The sequence below is a fragment of the Sarcophilus harrisii genome, chromosome 2, assembly GCF_902635505.1.
Source record: "Sarcophilus harrisii chromosome 2, mSarHar1.11, whole genome shotgun sequence".
NCBI lineage: Eukaryota > Metazoa > Chordata > Mammalia > Dasyuromorphia > Dasyuridae > Sarcophilus > Sarcophilus harrisii.
Window position 1 is genome coordinate 292,601,651 of NC_045427.1, and position 15,922 is coordinate 292,617,572.

Below are 15,922 nucleotides of genomic sequence, written 5' to 3' on the forward strand. Positions count from 1 at the left end.
CTGAGAAAACTGGAAAGCAGTTAGAAAGAAATAAGACTTACACCAATATTCTTTATCATATAGCACAACCTCATCAATGAATTCATAAGGTAATTATAAAAATTTTACATTATTAATAATCTAGAGGACAGAGGAAAAAGATGCCTTGAAAATAATGAATAAACAAAGAATTCCTAGGTTAACAAGACATAGAAATAATATAATTATACCTTTATTCCCTTCCACATTACTTTATTCCCTTTCACATTATGAGGGCACTATTTCATTAACTCAGGTCATATGGAAAATCTGTGTAAAATTTTTTTGGCCCTCCCTTTGTACCAAAGAAGAATTTTGAATTATCTTTTTCTTTCCTTCTTTCTTTCTTTCTTTCTTTCTTTCGTGGCATTGTACAGTACCTTATTGCATTTAGTGGCCTTCTTATGTCATCTGTGGTTTCTTAAAAACTCTCCCAAACGTCTATTCAATTTCTTATCCCCAACCAGAAATATATAAAAAAGCAGGATAAGGAAAGTTGCAATGTGGAAAGGATAACAGAATAAATAAAAGGAAACGTGGAGGGCATACAACGCCTTCAATTTACAAATGAGGAAACTAAGGTGTGAAAATGTTAAGAAGCTGGCTAATGGCCACAGCCTTAGATTTTCTGTGGTAAGATCTGAGACAGTTTTTTTTGGATCTAAGCCCAGGACTTTTTGCATGATCATAAAATATACAGTTACCCTTTTGATTTTTAAAAATTTAAAAGCTTATGGAAAAAGTAGATGATGAAGGAAATAATTAATCTGAACAACAACAAAAAAAAATCTTCCCAAAAAATTTCTTTGATAAAGATCTCATAGCCAAGTCACATATTTGAAAAAAAATTACAGATATATAAGAATAAAAGCCATCCCAAATATGTAATTAATCAAATGATATGAATAGGCAGTTCTCAAATGAATAAATATCAGTGATCAATAACCACAAGAAAAAAGGTTACAGTTTTCTAATATGAAGAGAAATGCAAACTAAAACACTTTTAGATTTAAAAAGATGATAAAGAGGAAAACAGTACTTGATCAGAGAATAAACACAGTAGTACCTTGTTAGTGAAATGTGTGAATTAGTTCAATCACTAATCACTCAATGATCTAGTAATTTTAGGAATATTTTCCTAAATAGATCAGGAACAGAGGAAGAGTACCTATTTTTACAAGAATATTTCTAGCAACACTTTTTTTATTGTGGTAAAGAAATAGAAAAAAAAATTCACCTCAATTGGGGAATGACTAACCAATATGGTGCATAAATGCAAAGGAATTTTATTGCTTAAACAGAAACACGGAATGTGGTGAATTCTGAGAAATTGGGAAATACTTGTGTGAATTAATGTAGAGTGAAGTCAGCAAATTCAGAAGATCAATCGATGTGAAGACCACAATAATTTGAGACAAAAGAACTTTGAAAGACCTTAGAACTTTGACTAAAGCAATGGCATTAAACCATTAATGGCACTGATAGGGGTAAAACCTATAACCACTTCTTGGTAGAGAGATAATGAGCTAAGAGTAATGAAACAAACACATTTTTTTTCTCTAATATTATTGAAATCTTGATTTGTTCTGCTTAACTACATGTGTTTTATATGAATGGTTTTATTGTGAGAGAAAAGAAGAAATCTGATGGGTCAAGAGTATCAACAAACATTGTAAAGGGAAAGGAAAGGAAAGGAAGGAGAAAAAGATACACACACATGGATATATAAACAGAAATATATTTGCACACACATATACATGCATATGTACACATATGTATAAATATTTATAATTAATACATGTATGTTTTTATTATACATACATGTGCATGTGCAGATATGTGTATATCACATGTACAGAATTTGTGTTTACAAATGCTGTTTAAATAAGAGAAATTGCAAATTTCTTGATTAACTTTTCTATTCTTCATGTTTTATAATGTTTTCAATTGTTGATGATTGTTAAATTCATAATATAAAAGAATTTTATTTAAATTCCATATCATACTAATGAAACCACTAATAACTGTTTCATAGAGTTAAGAAAAAAGATAAGGAAATTCATCTGAAAAGTAAATGGTCAAAAATATCAAGAGAATTGATTAAAAATGTGAAGTAAGGTATCTTAGCAGTTTTAAATTTCTTTTCCTTTCTTTTTTTTAATTTATGAAATAAGGTATTCATTTCTATAGCAATGCAATAAAAAATGATTCTACATAAACCTGCAAATTTGCTGTTTCTTTCAAATATCCAATAGCATTATCATGTGAATTTCTTTCTTTTTCTTTCTTTAGACTAAATTTCAAATAAACAATATGGTATTGGATAAGAAATAGAATGGCAAATCAGTGGAACACATTAGGTACACAATACATAGTAGTAAATGACCATAGTGATTTTGCGTTTCATAAATTCAAAGATCCAAGTTTTCAGAACTTATCATTTGGGGGGAAAATTGCTGGGAAAGCTGGAGTACCCTTTGTCTAAAATCAGACATAGACCAATATTCACAACATATACCAAAAGTAGTCAAAATAATTATGATTTAGACATAAAAATTGATAAAATAATCAAATTAGAAGAATATGAAAAAATATATCAGATAAGTTGATAAGAGAAGGATTTTTGACCAAACAACAGCCATTCTCCAATTGATAGACCAAGGATATGAATAGGCAGTTTGTATAGGAATAAATCAAACTTTTCAACAGTCACATGAAAAAATGCTTTAAATCACTACTGATTAAAGAAACGCACATTAAAATAACTCTGAGATACAACTCACATGAATTAGATTGGACAATATGAAAGAAAAGAAAAGTGATAAAAGCTGGAAGGATTTTAGAAAAGTAGATACATGGATATATTGTTGGTCAAATTATGAACTAGTCAGAACATTGTGGAAAAGAATTTGGAACTATGTCTAAAGTATTATAAAACCGTGCATCCCATTTATCCTGTTCCCTTTTTTCTCCCTCTTCTTCCCTTTGCTTTCATTCCCAGAAATTGTTATTTCCTTATCATTCATTATTTGGCTTCTACTTGAACATGAAGGCAAATTCATTATTTTTTTTTTTTTAAAGACTACACATAGAACTGGTAGAACTGGAACTCAAATACAATGTTCAAGTTTTTCTCCCATTTAAGGAGGCTAGTTCTTAATCAATTCATGAAAAACAAACAAACAAACAAAATGGCCAGCTAGGTATTAATCAACAACTAAAAAGTTATCTGATGGGAATACTAAAGAGGAGAGTACATCTCAAGTAGAAATTGCTCTTGGTGACCTCTGAGGAGTCTTCCAATTTTAAAATTCAATATCTATGCTTCCAGGAAGAAAAGAAATTTTTTTTTTTTTTTTTTTTTTGAAAATAAAACCTTTTTTAAAAAAAAAAAAAAAAAAAGTGAGAAAAGGGTCCACCTCCCTTGATCTAGCAGAAATGTCATATTGCTTGCACATGACAGCTTGAAATTCTTCCCAGAGGCCTTGAACCCCTTATTGCTTAATTTACCTTGTATTTTTCTCCCTGAGCAGAGATGATTGAATAGCAATTTCAATATGTATGCCCTTAGTGGTAGTCATATGAGTTCAAGAGATCAAAAGTCCTTAGGTTTCTATCAGAAATGACCACCAGAAGAAAGAGTTTCTTCATCAGAAGAAATGGCTATCAGCAGGATGATGAACTACACCTCCAGAATTACCTTGTCAGGAATATGTGCTTGAAAGAAACAATGAATGTAGATGAAACTCTGAACCAACTAATAAATATTTTTTGTTAAGTATTTTAGGCAAAAAAAAAAAAAAAAAAAAAGAAAATAAAACCTTTAATAAAAAAAGAAATCAGATTGGAAAAAAAAGAACTTCTGGTTTTGTAATCCAAAGAAGTTTGGCCCATTATCTTTCTTTTTTTTTTTTTTTTTTTTTTTATTTAATAGCCTTTAATTTACAGGATATATATACATGGGTAACTTTACAGCATTAACAATTGCCAAACCTCTTGTTCCAATTTTTCACCTCTTACCCCACCCCCCCACCCCCTCCCCTAAATGGCAGGATGACCAGTAGATGTTAACTATATTAAAATACAACTTAGATACACAATAAGTATACATGACCACAACATTATTTTGCTGTAAAAAAGAATCAGACTCTGAATTATTGTACAATTAGCTTGTGAAGGAAATCAAAGATGCAGGTGTGCATAAATATAGGGACTGGGAATTCAATGTAGTGGTTTTAGTCATCTCCAGAGTTCTTTTCTGGGTATAGCTAGTTCAGTTCATTACTGCTCCATTAGAAATGATTTGGTTGATCTCGTTGTGAGGATGGCCTGATCCATCAGGACTGGTCATCATCTAGTATTGTTGTTGAAGTATATAATGATCTCCTGGTCCTGCTCATTTCACTTAGCATCAGTTCGTGTAAGTCTCTCCAGGCCTTTCTGAAATCATCCTGTTGGTCATTTCTTACAGAACAGTAATATTCCATAATTTTCATATACCACAATTTATTCAGCCATTCTCCAACTGATGGACATCCATTCAGTTTCCAGTTTCTAGCCACTACAAAAAGGGCTGCCACAAACATTCGTGCACATACAGGTCCCTTTTCCTTCTTTATAATCTCTTTGGGATATAATCCCAGTAGTAACACTGCTGGATCAAAGGGTATGCACAGTTTGATAACTTTTTGAGCATAGTTCCAAACTACTCTCCAAAATGGTTGGATTCGTTCACAACTCCATCAACAATGAATCAATGTCCCAGTTTTCCCACATCCCCTCCAACAATCATCATTATTTTTCCTGTCATCTTAGCCAATCTGACAGGTGTGTAGTGGTATTCTTAGAGTTGTCTTAATTTGCATTTCTCTGATTAATAATGACTTGAGCATCTTTTTCATATGACTAGAAATAGTTTCAATTTCTTCATCTGAGAATTGTCTGTTCATATCCTTTGACCATTTTTCAATTGGAGAATGGCTTGATTTTTTATAAATTAGAGTTAATTCTCTATATATTTTGGAAATGAGGCCTTTATCAGAACCTTGACTGTAAAAATATTTTCCCAGTTTATTGCTTCCCTTCTAATCTTGTCTGCATTAGTTTTGTTTGTACAAAAACTTTTCAGTTTGGTATAATCGAAATTTTCTATTTTGTGATCAGTAATGATCTCTAGTTCTGCTTTGGTCATAAAAACCTTCCCCTTCCACAGGTCTGAGAGGTAAACTATCCTATGTTCCTCTAATTTATTAATAATTTCATTCTTGATGCCTAGGTCATGAACCCATTTTGACCTTATCTTGGTGTACGGCGTTAAGTATGGATCAATGCCTAGTTTCTGCCATATTAGTTTCCAATTTTCCCAGCAATTTTTATCAAACAGTAAGTTCTTATCCCAAAAGCTGGGATCTTTTGGGTTTGTCAAAGACTAGGTTGCTATATTTGTTGACTGTTTTATCCTTGAACCTAATCTATTCCACTGATCAACTAATCTATTCCTTAGCCAATACCAAATAGTTTGGTAACTGCTGCTCCTATAGTATAGTTTTAGATCTGGTACAGCTAAGTCACCATCATTTGATTTTTTTTCATTAATTCCTTGAAATTCTTGACCTTTTGTTTTTCCATATGAACTTTGTTGTTATTTTTTCTAGGTCATTAAAATAGTTTTTTGGGAGTCTGATTGGTATAGCGCTAAATAAATAGATTAGGTTTAGGTAATATTGTCATCTTTATTATATTTGCTCGCCCTATCCAAGAGCATTTAATATTTTTCCAATTGGTTAGATCAGACTTAATTTGTGTGAAAAGTGGTCTGTAATTTTGCTCATAAAGTTTCTGATTTTCCTTGGCAGATAGATTCCTAAATATTTTATATTATCAGTAGTTACTTTAAATGGAATTTCTCTTGTAACTCTTGACTGTTGGATTTTGTTAGTGATATATAAGAATGCTGATGACTTATGTGGGTTTATTTTATAACCAGCAACTTTGCTAAAGTTGTGATTATTTCTAATAACTTTTAGCAGAATCTCTGGGGTTCTCTAAGTATACTATCTGTCATCGGCAAAGAGTGATAATTTGGCTTCCTCATTGCCTATTCTTATTCCTTTAATCTCTTTCTCAGCTCTTATTGCTATAGCTAGCGTTTCTAATACAATATTAAATAGTAACGTGATAGTGTGGCAAACTTTGTTTCACTCCAGATCTTATTGGGAATGGTTGCAGTTTGTCTCCATTACATATGATGCTTACTGATGGTTTTAAATAGATGCTGCTGATTATTTTAAGGAAAAGTCCATTTATTCCTATACTCTCAAGTGTTTTAATAGGAATGGATGTTGGATTTTATCAAATGCTTTTTCTGCATCTATTGAGATGATCATATGGTTTTTGTTAATTTGGTTATTAACATGGCCAATTATATTGATAGTTTTCCTAATATTGAACCAGCCCTGCATTCCGGGTATAAATCCTACTTGATCATAGTGTATTATCTTGGAGATGATTTTCTGTAGTCTTTTGCTAATATCTTATTTAAGATTTTAGCATCAATATTCATTAGGGAGATTGGTCTATAATTTTCTTTCTCTGTTTTCAGCCTACCTGGTTTAGGTATCAGTACCATGTCTGTGTCATAGAAGGAATTTGGTAGGACTCCTTCATTCCCTATTTTATCAAATAATTTATATAGCATTGGGGCCAATTGTTCTTTAAATGTTTGGTAAAATTCACATGTAAATCCATCTGGTCCTGGGGATTTTTCTTATGGGAGTTGTTTAATTGCTCTGTTCTATTTCTTTTTTCTGAAATGGGACTATTCAAGCAATTTACTTCCTCCTCTGTTAATCTGGGAAGTCTATATTTTGGAGGTAGTCATCCATTTCACTTAGGTTATCAAATTTATTGGCATAAAGTTGAGCAAAATAACTCTTTATTATTTTCTAATTTCTCTCCTTGGTGGAAGTTCTCCCTTTTCATTTTAAGACTACTAATTTCATTTTCCTCCCTCCTTTTCTAATCAGATTTACCAAAGGCTTATCTATTTTATTGGCTTTTTCATAGAACCAACTCTTAGTTTTATTAATTAGTTCAATAGATTTTTACTTTCAATATTTTTAATTTCTCCTTTTAATTTTAGAATTTCCAATTTAGTATTTGATTGGGGTTTTAATTTTGGTCTTTTTTTTAGTTTTTTAGTTGCAAGCCCAATTCATTAATCTTTTTCTTTCTCTGTTTTATTCAAGTAAGCCTCTAAGGATATAAAATTCTCTCTATTACGCTTTGGTGCATCCCACAAATTTTGGTATGATGTTCATCATTGTCATTATCTTGAGTGAAATTATTAATTGTATCTATAATTTGTGCTTCACCCAATCATTCTTTAAGATGAGATTGTTTAGTTTCCAATTACTTTTTGGTCTATTTCTAATTTTTGTTGAATGTAGTTTTATTGCATCATGATCTGAAAAGAAAGCATTTACTATTTCTGCTTTCTTGCATTTAATTTTGAGGTCTTTATGTCCTAATATATGGTCAATTTTTGAATAGGTTCCATGAACTGCTGAGAAGAAAGTATATTCCTTCTATCTCCATTCAATTTTTCTCCAAAGATCCAACATACCTAATTTTTCTAATATTCTGTTTACTTTTTAATTTCTTTCTTATTTGTTTTGTGGTTTGATTTGTCTAATTCTGAGAGTGCAAGGTTGAGATCTCCTACTATTACAGTTTTGTTGTCATTTCTTCTTGCAACTCTCTTAACTTCTCCTTTAGGAAGCTGAGTGCCATACCATTGGGCATATATGTTTTATTGATATTGCTTCGTTGTTTAGTGCTACCTTTAGCAGGATGTAGTTTCCTTCCTTATCTCTTTTAATTAGATCAATTTTACTTTTGCTTGATCTGAGATAAGGATGGCTACCCCTGCTTTTTGACTTCACCTGAAGCATAATAGATTTTGCTCCAGCCTTTACCTTTACTTCTATATGTATCCCCTGCTTTTAAATGTGTTTCTTGTAAACAACATATTGTAGGGTTCTGACTTTTGATCCAGTCTGCTATTCTGCCTCCTCTTTATGGGGAGTTCATCCATTCCATTTACGGTTAGAATTATAAATCTGTATTTCCTGCCATCCTAACCCTTCCCAGATTGTGCTTTTCTTATTTCCTCCCCAACCTCTTTCCTTTTTAAACTTATGTACCTCTTGTATCACGATACTTATCCTCTTTAATCCCCCTCCCTTTGAGTCTTTCCCTTCCTTCCTTATTACTCTTTTCTTTTCCTTTTCCTCCCCTGCTTTTAATGAGGCGAGAGAGAATTTTCTCTAAAATCAAATGTCAATTATTTTTCCTTTGAGCTAACTCTGATGAGAGTAAGATTCACTAATGTTCCTCCCTCTCTAAATTCCCTCAGATATGATAAGTTTCCTTAGCCTCTTTGTGGGAGTGGTTTCTTTATCCCTCCTTCCCACCTTATTTTGCCATCATCCCTTTCCATATTTACTTCCCTTTTTATGTTATATCAGTACTATCAAATTTTACATGTATTTTTTTGTATATCCACAACAGAAATACAATTCTCAGAGAGTTATTTTTACCTTTTTCTGCATCTCTTGAGTTCTATTCTTGGAGACTCAAATTTTTGTTTAGTTCTGTTTTTCTTCAGAAACAAATGGAATTCATTTGTTTCATTAAATGTCCATCTTCTTCCCTGGAAGAAAATGCTCAGCTTAGCTGGGTAGTTTATTCTTGGCTGCATCCCAAGTTCTTGTGCCTTTCGAATATCATATTCCAGGCCCTTCTTTCCTTTAATGTAGAGGCAGCCAGATCTTGGGTGATCCTTATTATGGCACCTCAGGTATTTAAATGGTTTTTTTTGGCTACTTGTAAAATTTTTCCTTAATCTGATAGTTCTGAAATTTTGCCACAATATTCCTTGGGTTTTTATTTTAGGTTTCTTTTCAGAAGTGTGTTCATGTAATTCTTTCAATGCCTATTTTACACTTCTGATTCTATTACATCTGGGCAGTTCTCTTTGATGATTTCTTGTAAAATAGTATCTAGGCTCTTTTTCATCATAGTTTTCGGAGAATCCAATAATCCTCAGATTATCTCTCCTAGATCTATTTTCAAGTCTGTCATTTTAGCAAGTAGATAATTCATGGTTTTTTTCCTAGTTTGTCATTTTTTGGTTTTTGCTTGACTGATTCTTGCTGTCTCAATGCATCATTATTTCAATTTGTTCAGTTCTAATTTTTAAGAATTATTTTCTTCATTAGCTTTTTACTTCTTTCTGTATATGTCCAATTGAGTTTTTGAATGTATTGTTCTTGGTCTGTGGAATTTTTTTCCATTTCACTAATTTTTTTTTTAGTGAATTATTTTCTTTCCAATTCACAGAGTCCTACTTTCTGGAGTTCTTTGTCTTTCCAATTCACAAATCCTACTTTTAGTGAATTCTTTATTTTTTCCAATTCACAATTCTTACTTTCCTGAGATTTTTATTTTTCCAATCACCAATTTTGAGTTTCTGCACTTCCTGGAATTTTTAACTTTTCAGATCGTACTTTCAGGAAGTTGTTGCTCCTCTTTGTAAGGCTTTCTTTCCTTTTCTCCCATTTATCTTCTAACTCTCTTTGAGACTTTTAATGGTCTCTTCTATGAGAGCAGTTATGTAAGAGGACAGTCTGATGCATTTTTAGCTGTTTGAGGTCTCTTCAGGTTTGCTGACCTGCTCTTTTTCTGCATAGAAGCTGTGGATCGTTCTCTTTTCATCTTTTATTCACTGTTTAAAGCCTTTAGGGTATGTCTCCTAGGCAAGGGGTTCATGCTTCCTCTGCAGAGCAGGGAGAGATGTAAAGCCATTCCGAGCCCAAGGTATGGGAGTGCTCCAAGTGAGATTTTCCCTTCCCCAACAGGAAGTGGATTCAGCACTAGGCCGAGCTATCAAACTGCTTAGTAGGGCTGAGTGGATTAGTCATGCCCTCTAGGCTAGAGACTAATGGTGAAAGTGTCACTGCCCAGGCCGGAGCTCTTGTGGGACTGTGAGTATTAGCAGCTGTGCCAGACTGCAGACCCCTCGAACTCTGCCTCCAGTGTCTCTGCCCAATGCAAATCGGCCCTGAAAAGCTCTTTGGCTCCCAAGCCGAGCTCCCCACTGTGTGCATTTGAGTGACTAACCTGGCTAAGCGTCCTCCCTGGGTGCAGGATCAATACTGCCAAAGGAAAAGCTCCTGACAAGGGGTTGGGCTGGCCAAGATGCTGAGATCTGTGCTTTCTCCCTAGGTTTGAGACTCTCCTCAGAACCAATTCTCTCCCAGTTTACGTCGATCTCCCCTGGCGGGAATCCAACCTTTTTGGCAGACTGCAGATTTTCTTCTTCTCAATTGAGTTGTTCTATTTCTTATCTTGTTCCAAGATCTGTAGCAGTCAAGACTATTTTTGAGGCTCGATATAATATTGATAAAGAGGGTAAGAGAAGAGCTTAGAAAGTCGCGTGTGTCTTCTCCGCCATCTTGGCTCCCGAAGAAAAGAAATTAATCTGTTCTTTATGAGTTAAGCATGAAACAAAGCAGATTCTGTTTGTGTCTGTAAAAGGGAAGAATCTTTAGACAAAAAAATAAAGCTTTAAAGTCTGACTAGTGATATTAGCTGGAATAATCTTCTTCAATTAGTATGGTTTCTTTAAAATCTATTGTTAAATTCCAAGGCCCATTATGTACCCTAATGAGCTAGTTCTGCCTGTCTGGTAATTCCATCATTACATAACTGAGTGCCTTAACAATCCTTTGCCATCATTCACAAATGGAGGGTATTTACATAATCTGGAACCAAAATGAATTCAAACCAAAGTGCTATTGGAGATGGTAGGGAAGTCTGTGTTTTTGACTCTTCTTTGGGAAATGAAAATATTTGCTAATCACAGATTTTTGAAAGTCATTGCACTTATTGGAGTCCAAATGGACATGTCAGCATCTTAAAAGAGCCAAACCTACATTAGGTACTTAAATGAGCGGTTCAGAAGAAATTAAGATAAATTAAGCTTAACTAGTTGATAACAGTTATTGAATCATAACTAAATCTGAAAAAAACTTTTACCTATAAAGTAATTAAAATCAGTTATTAATTTCAATTCTGAGGGGAAATGCAGTCTTTATATATGAACCTACTAAAGTACAAAGGTGCATCACCTAGAAATATTACACCTGTTTGCAAAAATCCTACAATTATCATTTTATCTATCTTAGAGTGGAACATATATTCCCAGAGTTTTTTTCCCATTAGAAGCTAGAATGTTGTATTTTAAAGATTATAAACCATTTTAACATATTTTATTATTTGACTCTCACAATCCCTTCATCCAATTGCTTTAAAGATTATTTTCCACACAACAAACATTGTCATCCTATTTTTTGGATAAGAAAACTGATTTTTAACAAACTTAAGTGACTTTATCAGCCCTCAAAGTTGGAGACCACAAGGTTCATCATATCTAACCAGGTATATCTGACTAGGAAGCTCCACCATATCCTTGAGAAGTAATCATGCAGTTTTAGTTTGATGATTTTTAGTAATAAGAAATATTGTATCTCTTGAAGAAGATCATGTGATAGTTATAAGTCAGAGGACATTTTTTATTACTTGAACTTAAATCCACCTCATTGAAACTTCTTTTCCTATCTTCTAATTCCTGTTTATGTCTTCTGAATCTATGCAGGATAATCTAAGAGCTCTTCTATTCAATAGTCTTTCAAATGTTTGAGGAGATTTATTATGGTTCCTAAGTCTTTTCTTCTCTAAGCTAAACATCCCTAGTGCTTTCGACCAATCCTCATAAGCCATGGTCTATCCCAGAGATGTCAAACATATGACCTCACTGACTCCATATGGTTCACAACATTCTCCAGGGCAGCACAAACCATTAAAATATAATTCTTATCTGATTTAATAAATAAATACAGAAATAAAAAATAAATATAGAAAAACATGTGTGGCTTTCTAAATCAAAGTGTGGCCTGCAAGGATCTGTATTTTTAGATTGAGTGGTTCCTGTTTTTATTTGAGTTCGGTCTTTCTGAACTTTCTGGTCCTTTCACTATACTCATAATCTCCTTTGCAATTTGGCAGTGTCTTTCTTCAAATCTAGTACTCAGAGTTGTAAATAATCTTCAAATTGTAGCCTGACCAGAATAGAATAGAAAGGCAGTCTTGTCTGCCATATTTTTAGTACTTACCTTCTTTAATATAGTCTAAAATGCTATTAGAGAGTTTTTATTTATTTCTTGATAAAGAATAATAATAAATATTTTTGCATATAAGTTTGACTTTCCTCAGCATTTTCTTTTCTTAGGCTATGTCTAACATGTTGCCATTAAGATTTCAGGTAAAATATTTTCATTATTCACTGCAAGTAGAAGATACTTAATAAATGTTTAATGATTGTTAATTGAGTAGTCTTTTGTTGGATGTAAATAAATATATTTCAGAAAAACAATGAATTAGGTTAATATTAACTACTTATACCCAAGCATCCACTTGTTTGTCAGATTATCCAATAGAATCCTAACTATAGCAGAAAAGATTGAGAAGGGGTGGTTCCTGAACCTAGCTAGGAAGGAAGAAGGAAATGGGAGAGAGGAAACATAGGAAAATATGGTTCTTGAGAATCTTGGAAGCTCTATGAGAAAACTGAGTACCTAGAGTAACGATTCTTACCATTACCATCTGTCACAGAGTCCTCTGGAAAATCCTATAGATCCCTATTCAGAATAATATTTGTTAAAAAAAAAAAAACATAGAAAGAAAAAAAAAACTCCAAAATTAAAGGAAACGGTAATATTTGATCAAAAGTTATTGGAAATAAAAAGGCATTTTTTTCTTTTCTCCATCCAAATTCATAGACCCTCCCCACCATGAAACATACCCATAGAATCCTGAGAAATTTATGGACTATTAGTTCACAATCCTTGGTTTGGAGAGAAAAGGCAAAGGTAGGCTTCTATTCAGGTTCCTGCTTCAATGATAGTGTGTAGGAAACTTGTTTCAAGTGTTATATGAGTCAACTCATTCCCCTGTACCCTGAAAGGAAAATATCTGAGATAAGAAAAAAGAACATTAACCTCAAAATCAGGAGACATGAATTCCAGCCCTTGCTTGACTCCTAAACTAGCTATGGGACATTGGACCATCAGCAGAAGTCAACAGACATTTGTTTTTAAATAAATCACTTGATTTGGTCCAAATATATTGTCTTAACTTTGTAAAAAGATAGCATTGGATCAGATGATATCCAGAGTTTTTCCAATTCTATAAGTCTATGTGTCTATGACTCAATTTTCTCAGCTAAAAAATAAGTAATCTGTATTAGATGGTTTCTAATGTCACTCCCAGTGCTCATATCATTGACCAGATTTAAAAAAAGAAATAAATCTCAAAAATGGCATTCAATGTTTAGAGTTAACCAGCCAGGCTATCTAGGTTTTTTGAGGGATAACCTGTAATGCCAGGCTGGGGTAATGAGAAGTTAGTCTTTTTAAGCTGTTTGTATCCAGATAAAGAATAAATAAATAGAAATTTATGTAGAATAATTTTACATACATATGTAAAATATATTTATGTCTAATGAGAGCTGTTTCTAAGGTTGGGGGGAGGAGGGAGAAAGAAGGAAAGAAGAAAAATTGTCCTATTTGTTGAATTCTTTTGTTCCTTCCTGATCCCAGCCCACTAATATCAGGCTAAATTCCCTGTTCTGCACCCTCCCAGCAGAAAAAGATCAATTCTTCCCTTTCTGAATAGTAACTAATCTGCCCCTCCCCGATTTTTTCTTTCTTTCTTTTTTTTTTAATGAAGAATACTCCATTTGGAGTGACAATGTAAGCTAGTTTTTCTTCCCTGTAGCCTTGGAGAATATATGGCTAACACCTTCCAGTGTACTAAAAATAGCCAAGTGTTATATATTGTATATTATGAGTATTCACTTTAAAAGTGGTATATCATTTTGAATAATACTACTAGCTAGTCAGAGAGGTTTGTTTGTTTTACTTATCCAAGGTGCAATGAACTGGTTTTCTCTTCATTGGGGTACTAGCTCCTTTAGTAAAGAAACATCAACAAAAGGATGAACCAAACCCTACAGGTGAGGCAAGTCTGACAAAAAAAACTTCCAGGCATGAATGAAAAACTACAATTAAAAAAAATTTTCTAGCAGGATATTAATATTCAATGAATTACGAATACTATTAGATTTCTGTTTTAAAGCTATTCATTGTCCTCTGGGTAAACCTATGTTTCGATCCTACATGGAAGTGACAAATTATAAGAAAAGGAAATCTCTAAAACTCAATAGTTTGGATTTTATGCAATATTAAAAGCCTCTTCTCACCTTACACCTATCCCCAGCTCCCCTCCCTTTTATAACTAGAATATCATAGTTAATACAAAATATGTATTCAAAGATGACTGGTCTGTTAAAAAACTGAATCAGGTTCACCAAAAGGAAAGTTGTCTCTCCATTGTCTGCTTTTTTTCATATTGTCAGAATAACTATAATATTATGGAATGTCATCCAAGTTGTTATATTCCCTCTTCTTTGAACTAACTTAGCAACTCGGTGTCAATTTTCCTCAGATGGAAGGATTCCATGCATCTTTACCATACTGACATCTCTCATCACTTACACATCAAAAAGAACCCCTTTTTGTCCACATTGTATGCTCCTTGTGGAAGCTATAGAAGTCATCTTGGTGAAATGTGAGGTAGGGCTGGGGGAAGATATGCATTGGCTAACAGATGATCATTTAAGTGCTTCAAGGTGTATCCATAGTTTGACTTTCACCATCTGTGGAGAAATTGGACCACAACTTGGTCCATGGTGAGTAAGGAAGTAGTGACTCTATCTAGTCACATATGTCTAATGAAATATCTGGCAATCCATATGCAATGATAATACAATTGACTGAGTAATTTGAGAGAGCTGCTGCCTGCCTGCATAAAGGATGCTTTCATAGGTTATTTATATAGAATAAAATCCCATATTTAGATCTGAAAGGGTCATTCAGGAGAGGCCCTCGCCTCCAATACTCTCATTTTACATTTTACAGATGAGATTTACCTGAGGTTCAGAAAAGTTGCCACATACCTAGGTCATACAAGGAGTAAGTGGCACAGGTGAGATTTGAATTTCTCCAAGTCTATTTACTTTGCTTTGATGCTTCTCATATACAATATAATATGCTGATTCAAGGGAAGAAACAACTTGTTTTCTTTTGAAAAGTTTGTAATATTGTGAATGCTAGGTATAATTTAAAGTGATGTAAACAGATTTAAATTGTTTAGGTTTTGACATATTCAACTCTCATTTTGCTCTTGTTGGATTCAAGTAAGGCCCTAACCTTGCTACAGTAAATTATTATGGGTTTGGATCTATATTTCTTTTACTTCTAGTATTATTCCATCATACTCTGACCCACAATTTGTTTTAACATTCACTAATTAATTGTTGGACAATCCCCACACTCCCATACATATACACAAAAACATATACACCCAAGATACACACAAATTAGCTGAGAATGGAGTAAATGGTTCATCTGAGAAAAAATAAAGCCATCTAAATAGGATTACAGAATTTTTAAAGTAGAAACTTCCCTTCCATTCATTAGAAATTTGTGCATGTATGTGTATAGATACATACATGCACACAAGTGTATTATCATCACATACATGTCTATCTATGTATATATGTGTATACATGTGTAAGTATACACAAACAAGAAAAGGCATCAATAATGGAATTTAACTTTTAAAAATTTCCTTACCATAAGGACATTCCCCTCTTTATCTCTCCAATGAATGTATGGCATGATGTCTTAATCTTTATGTATCTTTCCCTCAACTATTTCTC